Here is a 16,514-nt window from a genome sequence, read left to right as displayed (position 1 = left end):
ATCGCGCCGAACGCCTGCGGACCTGCTGCGCTGCTTCTTTTCCTTATATCCATTCTTTAGCATCACCATGTCGGGTGCGATCATACCAGCACTAATGCACCGGATCCCATCAGAACTCCGAAGTTAAGCGTGCTTGGGCGAGAGTAGTACTAGGATGGGTGACCTCCTGGGAAGTCCTCGTGTTGCACCCCTTTTTTTTTTTTTTTTCCTCTCTTTCCCCGCGCCTTTCACCCTCGGAGTTTCCCTTTTCTCCCGGCCCGACCGAGGGAACTCGCTCGGTGGGCCGGTGCGTCGATGCCGCTGCCCGGATCGCGCCGAACGCCTGCGGACCTGCTGCGCTGCTTCTTTTCCTTATATCCATTCTTTAGCATCACCATGTCGGGTGCGATCATACCAGCACTAATGCACCGGATCCCATCAAAACTCCGAAGTTAAGCGTGCTTGGGCGAGAGTAGTACTAGGATGGGTGACCTCCTGGGAAGTCCTCGTGTTGCACCCCTTTTTTTTTTTTTTTCCTCTCTTTCCCCGCGCCTTTCACCCTCGGAGTTTCCCTTTTCTCCCGGCCCGACCGAGGGAACTCGCTCGGTGGGCCGGTGCGTCGATGCCGCTGCCCGGATCGCGCCGAACGCCTGCGGACCTGCTGCGCTGCTTCTTTTCCTTATATCCATTCTTTAGCATCACCATGTCGGGTGCGATCATACCAGCACTAATGCACCGGATCCCATCAGAACTCCGAAGTTAAGCGTGCTTGGGCGAGAGTAGTACTAGGATGGGTGACCTCCTGGGAAGTCCTCGTGTTGCACCCCTTTTTTTTTTTTTTTTCCTCTCTTTCCCCGCGCCTTTCACCCTCGGAGTTTCCCTTTTATCCCGGCCCGACCGAGGGAACTCGCTCGGTGGGACGGTGCGTCGATGCCGCTGCCCGGATCGCGCCGAACGCATGCGGACCTGCTGCGCTGCTTCTTTTCCTTATATCCATTCTTTAGCATCACCATGTCGGGTGCGATCATACCAGCACTAATGCACCGGATCCCATCAGAACTCCGAAGTTAAGCGTGCTTGGGCGAGAGTAGTACTAGGATGGGTGACCTCCTGGGAAGTCCTCGTGTTGCACCCATTTTTTTTTTTTCCTCTCTTTCCCCGCGCCTTTCACCCTCGGAGTTTCCCTTTTATCCCGGCCCGACCGAGGGAACTCGCTCGGTGGGCCGGTGCGTCGATGCCGCTGCCCGGATCGCGCCGAACGCCTGCGGACCTGCTGCGCTGCTTCTTTTCCTTATATCCATTCTTTAGCATCACCATGTCGGGTGCGATCATACCAGCACTAATGCACCGGATCCCATCAGAACTCCGAAGTTAAGCGTGCTTGGGCGAGAATAGTACTAGGATGGGTGACCTCCTGGGAAGTCCTCGTGTTGCACCCCTTTTTTTTTTTTTTTTCCTCTCTTTCCCCGCGCCTTTCACCCTCGGAGTTTCCCTTTTATCCCGGCCCGACCGAGGGAACTCGCTCGGTGGGACGGTGCGTCGATGCCGCTGCCCGGATCGCGCCGAACGCATGCGGACCTGCTGCGCTGCTTCTTTTCCTTATATCCATTCTTTAGCATCACCATGTCGGGTGCGATCATACCAGCACTAATGCACCGGATCCCATCAGAACTCCGAAGTTAAGCGTGCTTGGGCGAGAGTAGTACTAGGATGGGTGACCTCCTGGGAAGTCCTCGTGTTGCACCCATTTTTTTTTTTTCCTCTCTTTCCCCGCGCCTTTCACCCTCGGAGTTTCCCTTTTATCCCGGCCCGACCGAGGGAACTCGCTCGGTGGGCCGGTGCGTCGATGCCGCTGCCCGGATCGCGCCGAACGCCTGCGGACCTGCTGCGCTGCTTCTTTTCCTTATATCCATTCTTTAGCATCACCATGTCGGGTGCGATCATACCAGCACTAATGCACCGGATCCCATCAGAACTCCGAAGTTAAGCGTGCTTGGGCGAGAATAGTACTAGGATGGGTGACCTCCTGGGAAGTCCTCGTGTTGCACCCCTTTTTTTTTTTTTTTTCCTCTCTTTCCCCGCGCCTTTCACCCTCGGAGTTTCCCTTTTATCCCGGCCCGACCGAGGGAACTCGCTCGGTGGGACGGTGCGTCGATGCCGCTGCCCGGATCGCGCCGAACGCATGCGGACCTGCTGCGCTGCTTCTTTTCCTTATATCCATTCTTTAGCATCACCATGTCGGGTGCGATCATACCAGCACTAATGCACCGGATCCCATCAGAACTCCGAAGTTAAGCGTGCTTGGGCGAGAGTAGTACTAGGATGGGTGACCTCCTGGGAAGTCCTCGTGTTGCACCCCTTTTTTTTTTTTTTTCCTCTCTTTCCCCGCGCCTTTCACCCTCGGAGTTTCCCTTTTCTCCCGGCCCGACCGAGGGAACTCGCTCGGTGGGACGGTGCGTCGATGCCGCTGCCCGGATCGCGCCGAACGCATGCGGACCTGCTGCGCTGCTTCTTTTCCTTATATCCATTCTTTAGCATCACCATGTCGGGTGCGATCATACCAGCACTAATGCACCGGATCCCATCAGAACTCCGAAGTTAAGCGTGCTTGGGCGAGAGTAGTACTAGGATGGGTGACCTCCTGGGAAGTCCTCGTGTTGCACCCTTTTTTTTTTTTTTTTCCTCTCTTTCCCCGCGCCTTTCACCCTCGGAGTTTCCCTTTTCTCCCGGCCCGACCGAGGGAACTCGCTCGGTGGGCCGGTGCGTCGATGCCGCTGCCCGGATCGCGCCGAACGCCTGCGGACCTGCTGCGCTGCTTCTTTTCCTTATATCCATTCTTTAGCATCACCATGTCGGGTGAGATCATACCAGCACTAATGCACCGGATCCCATCAGAACTCCGAAGTTAAGCGTGCTTGGGCGAGAGTAGTACTAGGATGGGTGACCTCCTGGGAAGTCCTCGTGTTGCACCCCTTTTTTTTTTTTTTTTCCTCTCTTTCCCCGCGCCTTTCACCCTCGGAGTTTCCCTTTTCTCCCGGCCCGACCGAGGGAACTCGCTCGGTGGGCCGGTGCGTCGATGCCGCTGCCCGGATCGCGCCGAACGCATGCGGACCTGCTGCGCTGCTTCTTTTCCTTATATCCATTCTTTAGCATCACCATGTCGGGTGCGATCATACCAGCACTAATGCACCGGATCCCATCAGAACTCCGAAGTTAAGCGTGCTTGGGCGAGAGTAGTACTAGGATGGGTGACCTCCTGGGAAGTCCTCGTGTTGCACCCATTTTTTTTTTTTCCTCTCTTTCCCCGCGCCTTTCACCCTCGGAGTTTCCCTTTTATCCCGGCCCGACCGAGGGAACTCGCTCGGTGGGACGGTGCGTCGATGCCGCTGCCCGGATCGCGCCGAACGCATGCGGACCTGCTGCGCTGCTTCTTTTCCTTATATCCATTCTTTAGCATCACCATGTCGGGTGCGATCATACCAGCACTAATGCACCGGATCCCATCAGAACTCCGAAGTTAAGCGTGCTTGGGCGAGAGTAGTACTAGGATGGGTGACCTCCTGGGAAGTCCTCGTGTTGCACCCCTTTTTTTTTTTTTTTCCTCTCTTTCCCCGCGCCTTTCACCCTCGGAGTTTCCCTTTTCTCCCGGCCCGACCGAGGGAACTCGCTCGGTGGGACGGTGCGTCGATGCCGCTGCCCGGATCGCGCCGAACGCATGCGGACCTGCTGCGCTGCTTCTTTTCCTTATATCCATTCTTTAGCATCACCATGTCGGGTGCGATCATACCAGCACTAATGCACCGGATCCCATCAGAACTCCGAAGTTAAGCGTGCTTGGGCGAGAGTAGTACTAGGATGGGTGACCTCCTGGGAAGTCCTCGTGTTGCACCCTTTTTTTTTTTTTTTTCCTCTCTTTCCCCGCGCCTTTCACCCTCGGAGTTTCCCTTTTCTCCCGGCCCGACCGAGGGAACTCGCTCGGTGGGCCGGTGCGTCGATGCCGCTGCCCGGATCGCGCCGAACGCCTGCGGACCTGCTGCGCTGCTTCTTTTCCTTATATCCATTCTTTAGCATCACCATGTCGGGTGAGATCATACCAGCACTAATGCACCGGATCCCATCAGAACTCCGAAGTTAAGCGTGCTTGGGCGAGAGTAGTACTAGGATGGGTGACCTCCTGGGAAGTCCTCGTGTTGCACCCCTTTTTTTTTTTTTTTTCCTCTCTTTCCCCGCGCCTTTCACCCTCGGAGTTTCCCTTTTCTCCCGGCCCGACCGAGGGAACTCGCTCGGTGGGCCGGTGCGTCGATGCCGCTGCCCGGATCGCGCCGAACGCATGCGGACCTGCTGCGCTGCTTCTTTTCCTTATATCCATTCTTTAGCATCACCATGTCGGGTGCGATCATACCAGCACTAATGCACCGGATCCCATCAGAACTCCGAAGTTAAGCGTGCTTGGGCGAGAGTAGTACTAGGATGGGTGACCTCCTGGGAAGTCCTCGTGTTGCACCCCTTTTTTTTTTTTTTTCCTCTCTTTCCCCGCGCCTTTCACCCTCGGAGTTTCCCTTTTCTCCCGGCCCGACCGAGGGAACTCGCTCGGTGGGACGGTGCGTCGATGCCGCTGCCCGGATCGCGCCGAACGCATGCGGACCTGCTGCGCTGCTTCTTTTCCTTATATCCATTCTTTAGCATCACCATGTCGGGTGCGATCATACCAGCACTAATGCACCGGATCCCATCAGAACTCCGAAGTTAAGCGTGCTTGGGCGAGAGTAGTACTAGGATGGGTGACCTCCTGGGAAGTCCTCGTGTTGCACCCTTTTTTTTTTTTTTTTCCTCTCTTTCCCCGCGCCTTTCACCCTCGGAGTTTCCCTTTTCTCCCGGCCCGACCGAGGGAACTCGCTCGGTGGGCCGGTGCGTCGATGCCGCTGCCCGGATCGCGCCGAACGCCTGCGGACCTGCTGCGCTGCTTCTTTTCCTTATATCCATTCTTTAGCATCACCATGTCGGGTGAGATCATACCAGCACTAATGCACCGGATCCCATCAGAACTCCGAAGTTAAGCGTGCTTGGGCGAGAGTAGTACTAGGATGGGTGACCTCCTGGGAAGTCCTCGTGTTGCACCCCTTTTTTTTTTTTTTTTCCTCTCTTTCCCCGCGCCTTTCACCCTCGGAGTTTCCCTTTTCTCCCGGCCCGACCGAGGGAACTCGCTCGGTGGGCCGGTGCGTCGATGCCGCTGCCCGGATCGCGCCGAACGCATGCGGACCTGCTGCGCTGCTTCTTTTCCTTATATCCATTCTTTAGCATCACCATGTCGGGTGCGATCATACCAGCACTAATGCACCGGATCCCATCAGAACTCCGAAGTTAAGCGTGCTTGGGCGAGAGTAGTACTAGGATGGGTGACCTCCTGGGAAGTCCTCGTGTTGCACCCATTTTTTTTTTTTTCCTCTCTTTCCCCGCGCCTTTCACCCTCGGAGTTTCCCTTTTATCCCGGCCCGACCGAGGGAACTCGCTCGGTGGGACGGTGCGTCGATGCCGCTGCCCGGATCGCGCCGAACGCCTGCGGACCTGCTGCGCTGCTTCTTTTCCTTATATCCATTCTTTAGCATCACCATGTCGGGTGCGATCATACCAGCACTAATGCACCGGATCCCATCAGAACTCCGAAGTTAAGCGTGCTTGGGCGAGAGTAGTACTAGGATGGGTGACCTCCTGGGAAGTCCTCGTGTTGCACCCCTTTTTTTTTTTTTTTCCTCTCTTTCCCCGCGCCTTTCACCCTCGGAGTTTCCCTTTTCTCCCGGCCCGACCGAGGGAACTCGCTCGGTGGGCCGGTGCGTCGATGCCGCTGCCCGGATCGCGCCGAACGCCTATGGACCTGCTGCGCTGCTTCTTTTCCTTATATCCATTCTTTAGCATCACCATGTCGGGTGCGATCATACCAGCACTAATGCACCGGATCCCATCAGAACTCCGAAGTTAAGCGTGCTTGGGCGAGAGTAGTACTAGGATGGGTGACCTCCTGGGAAGTCCTCGTGTTGTACCCCTTTTTTTTTTTTTTTTTCCTCTCTTTCCCCGCGCCTTTCACCCTCGGAGTTTCCCTTTTCTCCCGGCCCGACCGAGGGAACTCGCTCGGTAGGCCGGTGCGTCGATGCCGCTGCCCGGATCGCGCCGAACGCCTGCGGACCTGCTGCGCTGCTTCTTTTCCTTATATCCATTCTTTAGCATCACCATGTCGGGTGCGATCATACCAGCACTAATGCACCGGATCCCATCAGAACTCCGAAGTTAAGCGTGCTTGGGCGAGAGTAGTACTAGGATGGGTGACCTCCTGGGAAGTCCTCGTGTTGCACCCCTTTTTTTTTTTTTTTTCCTCTCTTTCCCCGCGCCTTTCACCCTCGGAGTTTCCCTTTTCTCCCGGCCCGACCGAGGGAACTCGCTCGGTGGGCCGGTGCGTCGATGCCGCTGCCCGGATCGCGCCGAACGCCTGCGGACCTGCTGCGCTGCTTCTTTTCCTTATATCCATTCTTTAGCATCACCATGTCGGGTGCGATCATACCAGCACTAATGCACCGGATCCCATCAGAACTCCGAAGTTAAGCGTGCTTGGGCGAGAGTAGTACTAGGATGGGTGACCTCCTGGGAAGTCCTCGTGTTGCACCCCTTTTTTTTTTTTTTTCCTCTCTTTCCCCGCGCCTTTCACCCTCGGAGTTTCCCTTTTCTCCCGGCCCGACCGAGGGAACTCGCTCGGTGGGCCGGTGCGTCGATGCCGCTGCCCGGATCGCGCCGAACGCCTATGGACCTGCTGCGCTGCTTCTTTTCCTTATATCCATTCTTTAGCATCACCATGTCGGGTGCGATCATACCAGCACTAATGCACCGGATCCCATCAGAACTCCGAAGTTAAGCGTGCTTGGGCGAGAGTAGTACTAGGATGGGTGACCTCCTGGGAAGTCCTCGTGTTGCACCCATTTTTTTTTTTTTTCCTCTCTTTCCCCGCGCCTTTCACCCTCGGAGTTTCCCTTTTATCCCGGCCCGACCGAGGGAACTCGCTCGGTGGGCCGGTGCGTCGATGCCGCTGCCCGGATCGCGCCGAACGCCTGCGGACCTGCTGCGCTGCTTCTTTTCCTTATATCCATTCTTTAGCATCACCATGTCGGGTGCGATCATACCAGCACTAATGCACCGGATCCCATCAGAACTCCGAAGTTAAGCGTGCTTGGGCGAGAATAGTACTAGGATGGGTGACCTACTGGGAAGTCCTCGTGTTGCACCCCTTTTTTTTTTTTTTTTTCCTCTCTTTCCCCGCGCCTTTCACCCTCGGAGTTTCCCTTTTATCCCGGCCCGACCGAGGGAACTCGCTCGGTGGGACGGTGCGTCGATGCCGCTGCCCGGATCGCGCCGAACGCATGCGGACCTGCTGCGCTGCTTCTTTTCCTTATATCCATTCTTTAGCATCACCATGTCGGGTGCGATCATACCAGCACTAATGCACCGGATCCCATCAGAACTCCGAAGTTAAGCGTGCTTGGGCGAGAGTAGTACTAGGATGGGTGACCTCCTGGGAAGTCCTCGTGTTGCACCCTTTTTTTTTTTTTTTTCCTCTCTTTCCCCGCGCCTTTCACCCTCGGAGTTTCCCTTTTCTCCCGGCCCGACCGAGGGAACTCGCTCGGTGGGCCGGTGCGTCGATGCCGCTGCCCGGATCGCGCCGAACGCCTGCGGACCTGCTGCGCTGCTTCTTTTCCTTATATCCATTCTTTAGCATCACCATGTCGGGTGCGATCATACCAGCACTAATGCACCGGATCCCATCAGAACTCCGAAGTTAAGCGTGCTTGGGCGAGAATAGTACTAGGATGGGTGACCTCCTGGGAAGTCCTCGTGTTGCACCCCTTTTTTTTTTTTTTTTCCTCTCTTTCCCCGCGCCTTTCACCCTCGGAGTTTCCCTTTTATCCCGGCCCGACCGAGGGAACTCGCTCGGTGGGACGGTGCGTCGATGCCGCTGCCCGGATCGCGCCGAACGCATGCGGACCTGCTGCGCTGCTTCTTTTCCTTATATCCATTCTTTAGCATCACCATGTCGGGTGCGCTCATACCAGCACTAATGCACCGGATCCCATCAGAACTCCGAAGTTAAGCGTGCTTGGGCGAGAGTAGTACTAGGATGGGTGACCTCCTGGGAAGTCCTCGTGTTGTACCCCTTTTTTTTTTTTTTTTCCTCTCTTTCCCCGCGCCTTTCACCCTCGGAGTTTCCCTTTTCTCCCGGCCCGACCGAGGGAACTCGCTCGGTGGGCCGGTGCGTCGATGCCGCTGCCCGGATCGCGCCGAACGCCTGCGGACCTGCTGCGCTGCTTCTTTTCCTTATATCCATTCTTTAGCATCACCATGTCGGGTGCGATCATACCAGCACTAATGCACCGGATCCCATCAGAACTCCGAAGTTAAGCGTGCTTGGGCGAGAGTAGTACTAGGATGGGTGATCTCCTGGGAAGTCCTCGTGTTGCACCCCTTTTTTTTTTTTTTTTCCTCTCTTTCCCCGCGCCTTTCACCCTCGGAGTTTCCCTTTTCTCCCGGCCCGACCGAGGGAACTCGCTCGGTGGGCCGGTGCGTCGATGCCGCTGCCCGGATCGCGCCGAACGCCTGCGGACCTGCTGCGCTGCTTCTTTTCCTTATATCCATTCTTTAGCATCACCATGTCGGGTGCGATCATACCAGCACTAATGCATCGGATCCCATCAGAACTCCGAAGTTAAGCGTGCTTGGGCGAGAGTAGTACTAGGATGGGTGACCTCCTGGGAAGTCCTCGTGTTGCACCCCTTTTTTTTTTTTTTTCCTCTCTTTCCCCGCGCCTTTCACCCTCGGAGTTTCCCTTTTCTCCCGGCCCGACCGAGGGAACTCGCTCGGTGGGTCGGTGCGTCGATGCCGCTGCCCGGATCGCGCCGAACGCCTGCGGACCTGCTGCGCTGCTTCTTTTCCTTATATCCATTCTTTAGCATCACCATGTCGGGTGCGATTATACCAGCACTAATGCACCGGATCCCATCAGAACTCCGAAGTTAAGCGTGCTTGGGCGAGAGTAGTACTAGGATGGGTGACCTCCTTGGAAGTCCTCGTGTTGCACCCCTTTTTTTTTTTTTTTTTCCTCTCTTTCCCCGCGCCTTTCACCCTCGGAGTTTCCCTTTTATCCCGGCCCGACCGAGGGAACTCGCTCGGTGGGACGGTGCGTCGATGCCGCTGCCCGGATCGCGCAGAAACGCATGCGGACCTGCTGCGCTGCTTCTTTTCCTTATATCCATTCTTTAGCATCACCATGTCGGGTGCGATCATACCAGCACTAATGCACCGGATCCCATCAGAACTCCGAAGTTAAGCGTGCTTGGGCGAGAGTAGTACTAGGATGGGTGACCTCCTGGGAAGTCCTCGTGTTGCACCCATTTTTTTTTTTTTTCCTCTCTTTCCCCGCGCCTTTCACCCTCGGAGTTTCCCTTTTCTCCCGGCCCGACCGAGGGAACTCGCTCGGTGGGCCGGTGCGTCGATGCCGCTGCCCGGATCGCGCCGAACGCCTGCGGACCTGCTGCGCTGCTTCTTTTCCTTATATCCATTCTTTAGCATCACCATGTCGGGTGCGATCATACCAGCACTAATGCACCGGATCCCATCAGAACTCCGAAGTTAAGCGTGCTTGGGCGAGAGTAGTACTAGGATGGGTGATCTCCTGGGAAGTCCTCGTGTTGCACCCCTTTTTTTTTTTTTTTCCTCTCTTTCCCCGCGCCTTTCACCCTCGGAGTTTCCCTTTTCTCCCGGCCCGACCGAGGGAACTCGCTCGGTGGGCCGGTGCGTCGATGCCGCTGCCCGGATCGCGCCGAACGCCTGCGGACCTGCTGCGCTGCTTCTTTTCCTTATATCCATTCTTTAGCATCACCATGTCGGGTGCGATCATACCAGCACTAATGCACCGGATCCCATCAGAACTCCGAAGTTAAGCGTGCTTGGGCGAGAGTAGTACTAGGATGGGTGACCTCCTGGGAAGTCCTCGTGTTGCACCCCTTTTTTTTTTTTTTTCCTCTCTTTCCCCGCGCCTTTCACCCTCGGAGTTTCCCTTTTCTCCCGGCCCGACCGAGGGAACTCGCTCGGTGGGCCGGTGCGTCGATGCCGCTGCCCGGATCGCGCCGAACGCCTGCGGACCTGCTGCGCTGCTTCTTTTCCTTATATCCATTCTTTAGCATCACCATGTCGGGTGCGATCATACCAGCACTAATGCACCGGATCCCATCAGAACTCCGAAGTTAAGCGTGCTTGGGCGAGAATAGTACTAGGATGGGTGACCTCCTGGGAAGTCCTCGTGTTGCACCCCTTTTTTTTTTTTTTTTTCCTCTCTTTCCCCGCGCCTTTCACCCTCGGAGTTTCCCTTTTATCCCGGCCCGACCGAGGGAACTCGCTCGGTGGGACGGTGCGTCGATGCCGCTGCCCGGATCGCGCCGAACGCATGCGGACCTGCTGCGCTGCTTCTTTTCCTTATATCCATTCTTTAGCATCACCATGTCGGGTGCGATCATACCAGCACTAATGCACCGGATCCCATCAGAACTCCGAAGTTAAGCGTGCTTGGGCGAGAGTAGTACTAGGATGGGTGACCTCCTGGGAAGTCCTCGTGTTGTACCCCTTTTTTTTTTTTTTTTCCTCTCTTTCCCCGCGCCTTTCACCCTCGGAGTTTCCCTTTTCTCCCGGCCCGACCGAGGGAACACGCTCGGTGGGCCGGTGCGTCGATGCCGCTGCCCGGATCGTGCCGAACGCCTGCGGACCTGCTGCGCTGCTTCTTTTCCTTATATCCATTCTTTAGCATCACCATGTCGGGTGCGATCATACCAGCACTAATGCACCGGATCCCATCAGAACTCCGAAGTTAAGCGTGCTTGGGCGAGAGTAGTACTAGGATGGGTGATCTCCTGGGAAGTCCTCGTGTTGCACCCCTTTTTTTTTTTTTTTTCCTCTCTTTCCCCGCGCCTTTCACCCTCGGAGTTTCCCTTTTCTCCCGGCCCGACCGAGGGAACTCGCTCGGTGGGCCGGTGCGTCGATGCCGCTGCCCGGATCGCGCCGAACGCCTGCGGACCTGCTGCGCTGCTTCTTTTCCTTATATCCATTCTTTAGCATCACCATGTCGGGTGCGATCATACCAGCACTAATGCACCGGATCCCATCAGAACTCCGAAGTTAAGCGTGCTTGGGCGAGAGTAGTACTAGGATGGGTGACCTCCTGGGAAGTCCTCGTGTTGCACCCCTTTTTTTTTTTTTTTCCTCTCTTTCCCCGCGCCTTTCACCCTCGGAGTTTCCCTTTTCTCCCGGCCCGACCGAGGGAACTCGCTCGGTGGGCCGGTGCGTCGATGCCGCTGCCCGGATCGCGCCGAACGCCTGCGGACCTGCTGCGCTGCTTCTTTTCCTTATATCCATTCTTTAGCATCACCATGTCGGGTGCGATCATACCAGCACTAATGCACCGGATCCCATCAGAACTCCGAAGTTAAGCGTGCTTGGGCGAGAGTAGTACTAGGATGGGTGACCTCCTGGGAAGTCCTCGTGTTGCACCCCTTTTTTTTTTTTTTTTCCTCTCTTTCCCCGCGCCTTTCACCCTCGGAGTTTCCCTTTTCTCCCGGCCCGACCGAGGGAACTCGCTCGGTGGGCCGGTGCGTCGATGCCGCTGCCCGGATCGCGCCGAACGCCTGCGGACCTGCTGCGCTGCTTCTTTTCCTTATATCCATTCTTTAGCATCACCATGTCGGGTGCGATCATACCAGCACTAATGCACCGGATCCCATCAGAACTCCGAAGTTAAGCGTGCTTGGGCGAGAGTAGTACTAGGATGGGTGACCTCCTGGGAAGTCCTCGTGTTGCACCCCTTTTTTTTTTTTTTTTTCCTCTCTTTCCCCGCGCCTTTCACCCTCGGAGTTTCCCTTTTATCCCGGCCCGACCGAGGGAACTCGCTCGGTGGGACGGTGCGTCGATGCCGCTGCCCGGATCGCGCCGAACGCATGCGGACCTGCTGCGCTGCTTCTTTTCCTTATATCCATTCTTTAGCATCACCATGTCGGGTGCGATCATACCAGCACTAATGCACCGGATCCCATCAGAACTCCGAAGTTAAGCGTGCTTGGGCGAGAGTAGTACTAGGATGGGTGACCTCCTGGGAAGTCCTCGTGTTGCACCCATTTTTTTTTTTTTTCCTCTCTTTCCCCGCGCCTTTCACCCTCGGAGTTTCCCTTTTCTCCCGGCCCGACCGAGGGAACTCGCTCGGTGGGCCGGTGCGTCGATGCCGCTGCCCGGATCGCGCCGAACGCCTGCGGACCTGCTGCGCTGCTTCTTTTCCTTATATCCATTCTTTAGCATCACCATGTCGGGTGCGATCATACCAGCACTAATGCACCGGATCCCATCAGAACTCCGAAGTTAAGCGTGCTTGGGCGAGAGTAGTACTAGGATGGGTGACCTCCTGGGAAGTCCTCGTGTTGCACCCCTTTTTTTTTTTTTTTTTCCTCTCTTTCCCCGCGCCTTTCACCCTCGGAGTTTCCCTTTTATCCCGGCCCGACCGAGGGAACTCGCTCGGTGGGACGGTGCGTCGATGCCGCTGCCCGGATCGCGCCGAACGCATGCGGACCTGCTGCGCTGCTTCTTTTCCTTATATCCATTCTTTAGCATCACCATGTCGGGTGCGATCATACCAGCACTAATGCACCGGATCCCATCAGAACTCCGAAGTAAAGCGTGCTTGGGCAAGAGTAGTACTAGGATGGGTGACCTCCTGGGAAGTCCTCGTGTTGCACCCTTTTTTTTTTTTTTTTCCTCTCTTTCCCCGCGCCTTTCACCCTCGGAGTTTCCCTTTTCTCCCGGCCCGACCGAGGGAACTCGCTCGGTGGGCCGGTGCGTCGATGCCGCTGCCCGGATCGCGCCGAACGCCTGCGGACCTGCTGCGCTGCTTCTTTTCCTTATATCCATTCTTTAGCATCACCATGTCGGGTGCGATCATACCAGCACTAATGCACCGGATCCCATCAGAACTCCGAAGTTAAGCGTGCTTGGGCGAGAGTAGTACTAGGATGGGTGACCTCCTGGGAAGTCCTCGTGTTGTACCCCTTTTTTTTTTTTTTTTCCTCTCTTTCCCCACGCCTTTCACCCTCGGAGTTTCCCTTTTCTCCCGGCCCGACCGAGGGAACACGCTCGGTGGGCCGGTGCGTCGATGCCGCTGCCCGGATCGTGCCGAACGCCTGCGGACCTGCTGCGCTGCTTCTTTTCCTTATATCCATTCTTTAGCATCACCATGTCGGGTGCGATCATACCAGCACTAATGCACCGGATCCCATCAGAACTCCGAAGTTAAGCGTGCTTGGGCGAGAGTAGTACTAGGATGGGTGATCTCCTGGGAAGTCCTCGTGTTGCACCCCTTTTTTTTTTTTTTTTCCTCTCTTTCCCCGCGCCTTTCACCCTCGGAGTTTCCCTTTTCTCCCGGCCCGACCGAGGGAACTCGCTCGGTGGGCCGGTGCGTCGATGCCGCTGCCCGGATCGCGCCGAACGCCTGCGGACCTGCTGCGCTGCTTCTTTTCCTTATATCCATTCTTTAGCATCACCATGTCGGGTGCGATCATACCAGCACTAATGCACCGGATCCCATCAGAACTCCGAAGTTAAGCGTGCTTGGGCGAGAGTAGTACTAGGATGGGTGACCTCCTGGGAAGTCCTCGTGTTGCACCCCTTTTTTTTTTTTTTTCCTCTCTTTCCCCGCGCCTTTCACCCTCGGAGTTTCCCTTTTCTCCCGGCCCGACCGAGGGAACTCGCTCGGTGGGCCGGTGCGTCGATGCCGCTGCCCGGATCGCGCCGAACGCCTGCGGACCTGCTGCGCTGCTTCTTTTCCTTATATCCATTCTTTAGCATCACCATGTCGGGTGCGATCATACCAGCACTAATGCACCGGATCCCATCAGAACTCCGAAGTTAAGCGTGCTTGGGCGAGAGTAGTACTAGGATGGGTGACCTCCTGGGAAGTCCTCGTGTTGCACCCCTTTTTTTTTTTTTTTTCCTCTCTTTCCCCGCGCCTTTCACCCTCGGAGTTTCCCTTTTCTCCCGGCCCGACCGAGGGAACTCGCTCGGTGGGCCGGTGCGTCGATGCCGCTGCCCGGATCGCGCCGAACGCCTGCGGACCTGCTGCGCTGCTTCTTTTCCTTATATCCATTCTTTAGCATCACCATGTCGGGTGCGATCATACCAGCACTAATGCACCGGATCCCATCAGAACTCCGAAGTTAAGCGTGCTTGGGCGAGAGTAGTACTAGGATGGGTGACCTCCTGGGAAGTCCTCGTGTTGCACCCCTTTTTTTTTTTTTTTTTCCTCTCTTTCCCCGCGCCTTTCACCCTCGGAGTTTCCCTTTTATCCCGGCCCGACCGAGGGAACTCGCTCGGTGGGACGGTGCGTCGATGCCGCTGCCCGGATCGCGCCGAACGCATGCGGACCTGCTGCGCTGCTTCTTTTCCTTATATCCATTCTTTAGCATCACCATGTCGGGTGCGATCATACCAGCACTAATGCACCGGATCCCATCAGAACTCCGAAGTTAAGCGTGCTTGGGCGAGAGTAGTACTAGGATGGGTGACCTCCTGGGAAGTCCTCGTGTTGCACCCATTTTTTTTTTTTTTTCCTCTCTTTCCCCGCGCCTTTCACCCTCGGAGTTTCCCTTTTCTCCCGGCCCGACCGAGGGAACTCGCTCGGTGGGCCGGTGCGTCGATGCCGCTGCCCGGATCGCGCCGAACGCCTGCGGACCTGCTGCGCTGCTTCTTTTCCTTATATCCATTCTTTAGCATCACCATGTCGGGTGCGATCATACCAGCACTAATGCACCGGATCCCATCAGAACTCCGAAGTTAAGCGTGCTTGGGCGAGAGTAGTACTAGGATGGGTGACCTCCTGGGAAGTCCTCGTGTTGCACCCCTTTTTTTTTTTTTTTTTCCTCTCTTTCCCCGCGCCTTTCACCCTCGGAGTTTCCCTTTTATCCCGGCCCGACCGAGGGAACTCGCTCGGTGGGACGGTGCGTCGATGCCGCTGCCCGGATCGCGCCGAACGCATGCGGACCTGCTGCGCTGCTTCTTTTCCTTATATCCATTCTTTAGCATCACCATGTCGGGTGCGATCATACCAGCACTAATGCACCGGATCCCATCAGAACTCCGAAGTAAAGCGTGCTTGGGCAAGAGTAGTACTAGGATGGGTGACCTCCTGGGAAGTCCTCGTGTTGCACCCTTTTTTTTTTTTTTTTTCCTCTCTTTCCCCGCGCCTTTCACCCTCGGAGTTTCCCTTTTCTCCCGGCCCGACCGAGGGAACTCGCTCGGTGGGCCGGTGCGTCGATGCCGCTGCCCGGATCGCGCCGAACGCCTGCGGACCTGCTGCGCTGCTTCTTTTCCTTATATCCATTCTTTAGCATCACCATGTCGGGTGCGATCATACCAGCACTAATGCACCGGATCCCATCAGAACTCCGAAGTTAAGCGTGCTTGGGCGAGAGTAGTACTAGGATGGGTGACCTCCTGGGAAGTCCTCGTGTTGCACCCTTTTTTTTTTTTTTTTCCTCTCTTTCCCCGCGCCTTTCACCCTCGGAGTTTCCCTTTTATCCCGGCCCGACCGAGGGAACTCGCTCGGTGGGACGGTGCGTCGATGCCGCTGCCCGGATCGCGCCGAACGCATGCGGACCTGCTGCGCTGCTTCTTTTCCTTATATCCATTCTTTAGCATCACCATGTCGGGTGCGATCATACCAGCACTAATGCACCGGATCCCATCAGAACTCCGAAGTTAAGCGTGCTTGGGCGAGAGTAGTACTAGGATGGGTGACCTCCTGGGAAGTCCTCGTGTTGTACCCCTTTTTTTTTTTTTTTCCTCTCTTTCCCCGCGCCTTTCACCCTCGGAGTTTCCCTTTTCTCCCGGCCCGACCGAGGGAACTCGCTCGGTGGGCCGGTACGTCGATGCCGCTGCCCGGATCGCGCCGAACGCCTGCGGACCTGCTGCGCTGCTTCTTTTCCTTATATCCATTCTTTAGCATCACCATGTCGGGTGCGATCATACCAGCACTAATGCACCGGATCCCATCAGAACTCCGAAGTTAAGCGTGCTTGGGCGAGAGTAGTACTAGGATGGGTGACCTCCTGGGAAGTCCTCGTGTTGCACCCCTTTTTTTTTTTTTTTTCCTCTCTTTCCCCGCGCCTTTCACCCTCGGAGTTTCCCTTTTCTCCCGGCCCGACCGAGGGAACTCGCTCGGTGGGCCGGTGCGTCGATGCCGCTGCCCGGATCGCGCCGAACGCCTGCGGACCTGCTGCGCTGCTTCTTTTCCTTATATCCATTCTTTAGCATCACCATGTCGGGTGCGATCATACCAGCACTAATGCACCGGATCCCATCAGAACTCCGAAGTTAAGCATGCTTGGGCGAGAGTAGTACTAGGATGGGTTACCTCCTGGGAAGTCCTCGTGTTGCACCCCTTTTTTTTTTTTTTTCCTCTCTTTCCCCGC

General features: G+C 56.2%; 54 non-coding genes across 54 annotated transcripts; all 54 read left to right on the top strand.

The window, feature by feature from the left end:
• Positions 1–72: 72 nt before the first annotated feature.
• Positions 73–191, top strand: LOC132800955 (5S ribosomal RNA). Its single transcript, XR_009636071.1, has one exon. It is a non-coding gene; the product is annotated as a 5S ribosomal RNA (ribosomal RNA).
• Positions 192–380: 189 nt separating this feature from the next.
• Positions 381–499, top strand: LOC132801825 (5S ribosomal RNA). The gene has a single exon (XR_009636946.1). It is a non-coding gene; the product is annotated as a 5S ribosomal RNA (ribosomal RNA).
• Positions 500–687: 188 nt separating this feature from the next.
• Positions 688–806, top strand: LOC132800954 (5S ribosomal RNA). The gene has a single exon (XR_009636070.1). It is a non-coding gene; the product is annotated as a 5S ribosomal RNA (ribosomal RNA).
• A 189-nt stretch (positions 807–995) lies between these two features.
• On the top strand, positions 996–1,114 carry LOC132801310 (5S ribosomal RNA). The gene has a single exon (XR_009636426.1). It is a non-coding gene; the product is annotated as a 5S ribosomal RNA (ribosomal RNA).
• Positions 1,115–1,299: 185 nt separating this feature from the next.
• Positions 1,300–1,418, top strand: LOC132801329 (5S ribosomal RNA). The gene has a single exon (XR_009636445.1). It is a non-coding gene; the product is annotated as a 5S ribosomal RNA (ribosomal RNA).
• Positions 1,419–1,607: 189 nt separating this feature from the next.
• On the top strand, positions 1,608–1,726 carry LOC132801309 (5S ribosomal RNA). The gene has a single exon (XR_009636425.1). It is a non-coding gene; the product is annotated as a 5S ribosomal RNA (ribosomal RNA).
• Positions 1,727–1,911: 185 nt separating this feature from the next.
• Positions 1,912–2,030, top strand: LOC132801327 (5S ribosomal RNA). Its single transcript, XR_009636443.1, has one exon. It is a non-coding gene; the product is annotated as a 5S ribosomal RNA (ribosomal RNA).
• Positions 2,031–2,219: 189 nt separating this feature from the next.
• LOC132800953 (5S ribosomal RNA) lies at positions 2,220–2,338 on the top strand. The gene has a single exon (XR_009636069.1). It is a non-coding gene; the product is annotated as a 5S ribosomal RNA (ribosomal RNA).
• A 188-nt stretch (positions 2,339–2,526) lies between these two features.
• Positions 2,527–2,645, top strand: LOC132801233 (5S ribosomal RNA). The gene has a single exon (XR_009636349.1). It is a non-coding gene; the product is annotated as a 5S ribosomal RNA (ribosomal RNA).
• Positions 2,646–2,833: 188 nt separating this feature from the next.
• On the top strand, positions 2,834–2,952 carry LOC132801838 (5S ribosomal RNA). Its single transcript, XR_009636959.1, has one exon. It is a non-coding gene; the product is annotated as a 5S ribosomal RNA (ribosomal RNA).
• A 189-nt stretch (positions 2,953–3,141) lies between these two features.
• LOC132801308 (5S ribosomal RNA) lies at positions 3,142–3,260 on the top strand. Its single transcript, XR_009636424.1, has one exon. It is a non-coding gene; the product is annotated as a 5S ribosomal RNA (ribosomal RNA).
• A 185-nt stretch (positions 3,261–3,445) lies between these two features.
• On the top strand, positions 3,446–3,564 carry LOC132800952 (5S ribosomal RNA). The gene has a single exon (XR_009636068.1). It is a non-coding gene; the product is annotated as a 5S ribosomal RNA (ribosomal RNA).
• Positions 3,565–3,752: 188 nt separating this feature from the next.
• Positions 3,753–3,871, top strand: LOC132801232 (5S ribosomal RNA). The gene has a single exon (XR_009636348.1). It is a non-coding gene; the product is annotated as a 5S ribosomal RNA (ribosomal RNA).
• Positions 3,872–4,059: 188 nt separating this feature from the next.
• On the top strand, positions 4,060–4,178 carry LOC132801837 (5S ribosomal RNA). Its single transcript, XR_009636958.1, has one exon. It is a non-coding gene; the product is annotated as a 5S ribosomal RNA (ribosomal RNA).
• A 189-nt stretch (positions 4,179–4,367) lies between these two features.
• LOC132800951 (5S ribosomal RNA) lies at positions 4,368–4,486 on the top strand. The gene has a single exon (XR_009636067.1). It is a non-coding gene; the product is annotated as a 5S ribosomal RNA (ribosomal RNA).
• Positions 4,487–4,674: 188 nt separating this feature from the next.
• On the top strand, positions 4,675–4,793 carry LOC132801231 (5S ribosomal RNA). The gene has a single exon (XR_009636347.1). It is a non-coding gene; the product is annotated as a 5S ribosomal RNA (ribosomal RNA).
• A 188-nt stretch (positions 4,794–4,981) lies between these two features.
• On the top strand, positions 4,982–5,100 carry LOC132801836 (5S ribosomal RNA). Its single transcript, XR_009636957.1, has one exon. It is a non-coding gene; the product is annotated as a 5S ribosomal RNA (ribosomal RNA).
• Positions 5,101–5,289: 189 nt separating this feature from the next.
• Positions 5,290–5,408, top strand: LOC132801307 (5S ribosomal RNA). The gene has a single exon (XR_009636423.1). It is a non-coding gene; the product is annotated as a 5S ribosomal RNA (ribosomal RNA).
• Positions 5,409–5,594: 186 nt separating this feature from the next.
• Positions 5,595–5,713, top strand: LOC132800949 (5S ribosomal RNA). Its single transcript, XR_009636065.1, has one exon. It is a non-coding gene; the product is annotated as a 5S ribosomal RNA (ribosomal RNA).
• A 188-nt stretch (positions 5,714–5,901) lies between these two features.
• Positions 5,902–6,020, top strand: LOC132801570 (5S ribosomal RNA). The gene has a single exon (XR_009636687.1). It is a non-coding gene; the product is annotated as a 5S ribosomal RNA (ribosomal RNA).
• A 190-nt stretch (positions 6,021–6,210) lies between these two features.
• Positions 6,211–6,329, top strand: LOC132800948 (5S ribosomal RNA). Its single transcript, XR_009636064.1, has one exon. It is a non-coding gene; the product is annotated as a 5S ribosomal RNA (ribosomal RNA).
• A 189-nt stretch (positions 6,330–6,518) lies between these two features.
• LOC132800947 (5S ribosomal RNA) lies at positions 6,519–6,637 on the top strand. Its single transcript, XR_009636063.1, has one exon. It is a non-coding gene; the product is annotated as a 5S ribosomal RNA (ribosomal RNA).
• A 188-nt stretch (positions 6,638–6,825) lies between these two features.
• Positions 6,826–6,944, top strand: LOC132801305 (5S ribosomal RNA). The gene has a single exon (XR_009636421.1). It is a non-coding gene; the product is annotated as a 5S ribosomal RNA (ribosomal RNA).
• A 187-nt stretch (positions 6,945–7,131) lies between these two features.
• Positions 7,132–7,250, top strand: LOC132801671 (5S ribosomal RNA). The gene has a single exon (XR_009636791.1). It is a non-coding gene; the product is annotated as a 5S ribosomal RNA (ribosomal RNA).
• Positions 7,251–7,440: 190 nt separating this feature from the next.
• Positions 7,441–7,559, top strand: LOC132801230 (5S ribosomal RNA). Its single transcript, XR_009636346.1, has one exon. It is a non-coding gene; the product is annotated as a 5S ribosomal RNA (ribosomal RNA).
• A 188-nt stretch (positions 7,560–7,747) lies between these two features.
• On the top strand, positions 7,748–7,866 carry LOC132801326 (5S ribosomal RNA). The gene has a single exon (XR_009636442.1). It is a non-coding gene; the product is annotated as a 5S ribosomal RNA (ribosomal RNA).
• A 189-nt stretch (positions 7,867–8,055) lies between these two features.
• LOC132801854 (5S ribosomal RNA) lies at positions 8,056–8,174 on the top strand. The gene has a single exon (XR_009636975.1). It is a non-coding gene; the product is annotated as a 5S ribosomal RNA (ribosomal RNA).
• Positions 8,175–8,363: 189 nt separating this feature from the next.
• LOC132801548 (5S ribosomal RNA) lies at positions 8,364–8,482 on the top strand. The gene has a single exon (XR_009636664.1). It is a non-coding gene; the product is annotated as a 5S ribosomal RNA (ribosomal RNA).
• Positions 8,483–8,671: 189 nt separating this feature from the next.
• On the top strand, positions 8,672–8,790 carry LOC132801590 (5S ribosomal RNA). Its single transcript, XR_009636710.1, has one exon. It is a non-coding gene; the product is annotated as a 5S ribosomal RNA (ribosomal RNA).
• A 188-nt stretch (positions 8,791–8,978) lies between these two features.
• On the top strand, positions 8,979–9,097 carry LOC132801802 (5S ribosomal RNA). Its single transcript, XR_009636923.1, has one exon. It is a non-coding gene; the product is annotated as a 5S ribosomal RNA (ribosomal RNA).
• A 191-nt stretch (positions 9,098–9,288) lies between these two features.
• Positions 9,289–9,407, top strand: LOC132801304 (5S ribosomal RNA). Its single transcript, XR_009636420.1, has one exon. It is a non-coding gene; the product is annotated as a 5S ribosomal RNA (ribosomal RNA).
• A 187-nt stretch (positions 9,408–9,594) lies between these two features.
• LOC132801547 (5S ribosomal RNA) lies at positions 9,595–9,713 on the top strand. The gene has a single exon (XR_009636663.1). It is a non-coding gene; the product is annotated as a 5S ribosomal RNA (ribosomal RNA).
• A 188-nt stretch (positions 9,714–9,901) lies between these two features.
• LOC132800946 (5S ribosomal RNA) lies at positions 9,902–10,020 on the top strand. The gene has a single exon (XR_009636062.1). It is a non-coding gene; the product is annotated as a 5S ribosomal RNA (ribosomal RNA).
• A 188-nt stretch (positions 10,021–10,208) lies between these two features.
• Positions 10,209–10,327, top strand: LOC132801325 (5S ribosomal RNA). Its single transcript, XR_009636441.1, has one exon. It is a non-coding gene; the product is annotated as a 5S ribosomal RNA (ribosomal RNA).
• Positions 10,328–10,517: 190 nt separating this feature from the next.
• Positions 10,518–10,636, top strand: LOC132801569 (5S ribosomal RNA). The gene has a single exon (XR_009636686.1). It is a non-coding gene; the product is annotated as a 5S ribosomal RNA (ribosomal RNA).
• Positions 10,637–10,825: 189 nt separating this feature from the next.
• On the top strand, positions 10,826–10,944 carry LOC132801546 (5S ribosomal RNA). The gene has a single exon (XR_009636662.1). It is a non-coding gene; the product is annotated as a 5S ribosomal RNA (ribosomal RNA).
• A 189-nt stretch (positions 10,945–11,133) lies between these two features.
• LOC132800945 (5S ribosomal RNA) lies at positions 11,134–11,252 on the top strand. Its single transcript, XR_009636061.1, has one exon. It is a non-coding gene; the product is annotated as a 5S ribosomal RNA (ribosomal RNA).
• A 188-nt stretch (positions 11,253–11,440) lies between these two features.
• On the top strand, positions 11,441–11,559 carry LOC132800944 (5S ribosomal RNA). Its single transcript, XR_009636060.1, has one exon. It is a non-coding gene; the product is annotated as a 5S ribosomal RNA (ribosomal RNA).
• A 189-nt stretch (positions 11,560–11,748) lies between these two features.
• On the top strand, positions 11,749–11,867 carry LOC132800943 (5S ribosomal RNA). The gene has a single exon (XR_009636059.1). It is a non-coding gene; the product is annotated as a 5S ribosomal RNA (ribosomal RNA).
• A 190-nt stretch (positions 11,868–12,057) lies between these two features.
• Positions 12,058–12,176, top strand: LOC132801303 (5S ribosomal RNA). Its single transcript, XR_009636419.1, has one exon. It is a non-coding gene; the product is annotated as a 5S ribosomal RNA (ribosomal RNA).
• A 187-nt stretch (positions 12,177–12,363) lies between these two features.
• On the top strand, positions 12,364–12,482 carry LOC132800942 (5S ribosomal RNA). The gene has a single exon (XR_009636058.1). It is a non-coding gene; the product is annotated as a 5S ribosomal RNA (ribosomal RNA).
• Positions 12,483–12,672: 190 nt separating this feature from the next.
• Positions 12,673–12,791, top strand: LOC132801971 (5S ribosomal RNA). Its single transcript, XR_009637092.1, has one exon. It is a non-coding gene; the product is annotated as a 5S ribosomal RNA (ribosomal RNA).
• A 188-nt stretch (positions 12,792–12,979) lies between these two features.
• On the top strand, positions 12,980–13,098 carry LOC132801568 (5S ribosomal RNA). The gene has a single exon (XR_009636685.1). It is a non-coding gene; the product is annotated as a 5S ribosomal RNA (ribosomal RNA).
• A 189-nt stretch (positions 13,099–13,287) lies between these two features.
• On the top strand, positions 13,288–13,406 carry LOC132801545 (5S ribosomal RNA). The gene has a single exon (XR_009636661.1). It is a non-coding gene; the product is annotated as a 5S ribosomal RNA (ribosomal RNA).
• A 189-nt stretch (positions 13,407–13,595) lies between these two features.
• LOC132800941 (5S ribosomal RNA) lies at positions 13,596–13,714 on the top strand. Its single transcript, XR_009636057.1, has one exon. It is a non-coding gene; the product is annotated as a 5S ribosomal RNA (ribosomal RNA).
• Positions 13,715–13,902: 188 nt separating this feature from the next.
• Positions 13,903–14,021, top strand: LOC132800940 (5S ribosomal RNA). Its single transcript, XR_009636056.1, has one exon. It is a non-coding gene; the product is annotated as a 5S ribosomal RNA (ribosomal RNA).
• Positions 14,022–14,210: 189 nt separating this feature from the next.
• Positions 14,211–14,329, top strand: LOC132800938 (5S ribosomal RNA). Its single transcript, XR_009636054.1, has one exon. It is a non-coding gene; the product is annotated as a 5S ribosomal RNA (ribosomal RNA).
• A 190-nt stretch (positions 14,330–14,519) lies between these two features.
• On the top strand, positions 14,520–14,638 carry LOC132801302 (5S ribosomal RNA). Its single transcript, XR_009636418.1, has one exon. It is a non-coding gene; the product is annotated as a 5S ribosomal RNA (ribosomal RNA).
• Positions 14,639–14,826: 188 nt separating this feature from the next.
• LOC132800937 (5S ribosomal RNA) lies at positions 14,827–14,945 on the top strand. The gene has a single exon (XR_009636053.1). It is a non-coding gene; the product is annotated as a 5S ribosomal RNA (ribosomal RNA).
• Positions 14,946–15,135: 190 nt separating this feature from the next.
• On the top strand, positions 15,136–15,254 carry LOC132801970 (5S ribosomal RNA). The gene has a single exon (XR_009637091.1). It is a non-coding gene; the product is annotated as a 5S ribosomal RNA (ribosomal RNA).
• Positions 15,255–15,443: 189 nt separating this feature from the next.
• On the top strand, positions 15,444–15,562 carry LOC132801228 (5S ribosomal RNA). The gene has a single exon (XR_009636344.1). It is a non-coding gene; the product is annotated as a 5S ribosomal RNA (ribosomal RNA).
• Positions 15,563–15,750: 188 nt separating this feature from the next.
• Positions 15,751–15,869, top strand: LOC132801567 (5S ribosomal RNA). The gene has a single exon (XR_009636684.1). It is a non-coding gene; the product is annotated as a 5S ribosomal RNA (ribosomal RNA).
• Positions 15,870–16,057: 188 nt separating this feature from the next.
• On the top strand, positions 16,058–16,176 carry LOC132800936 (5S ribosomal RNA). Its single transcript, XR_009636052.1, has one exon. It is a non-coding gene; the product is annotated as a 5S ribosomal RNA (ribosomal RNA).
• A 189-nt stretch (positions 16,177–16,365) lies between these two features.
• LOC132801883 (5S ribosomal RNA) lies at positions 16,366–16,484 on the top strand. Its single transcript, XR_009637004.1, has one exon. It is a non-coding gene; the product is annotated as a 5S ribosomal RNA (ribosomal RNA).
• Positions 16,485–16,514: the final 30 nt, after the last annotated feature.

This window comes from Ziziphus jujuba, chromosome 2 (genome assembly GCF_031755915.1).
Source record: "Ziziphus jujuba cultivar Dongzao chromosome 2, ASM3175591v1".
Lineage (NCBI taxonomy): Eukaryota > Viridiplantae > Streptophyta > Magnoliopsida > Rosales > Rhamnaceae > Ziziphus > Ziziphus jujuba.
The sequence above is the reverse complement of the archived record's forward strand: the minus strand, read 5'-3'. Positions and strand labels throughout refer to the sequence as shown.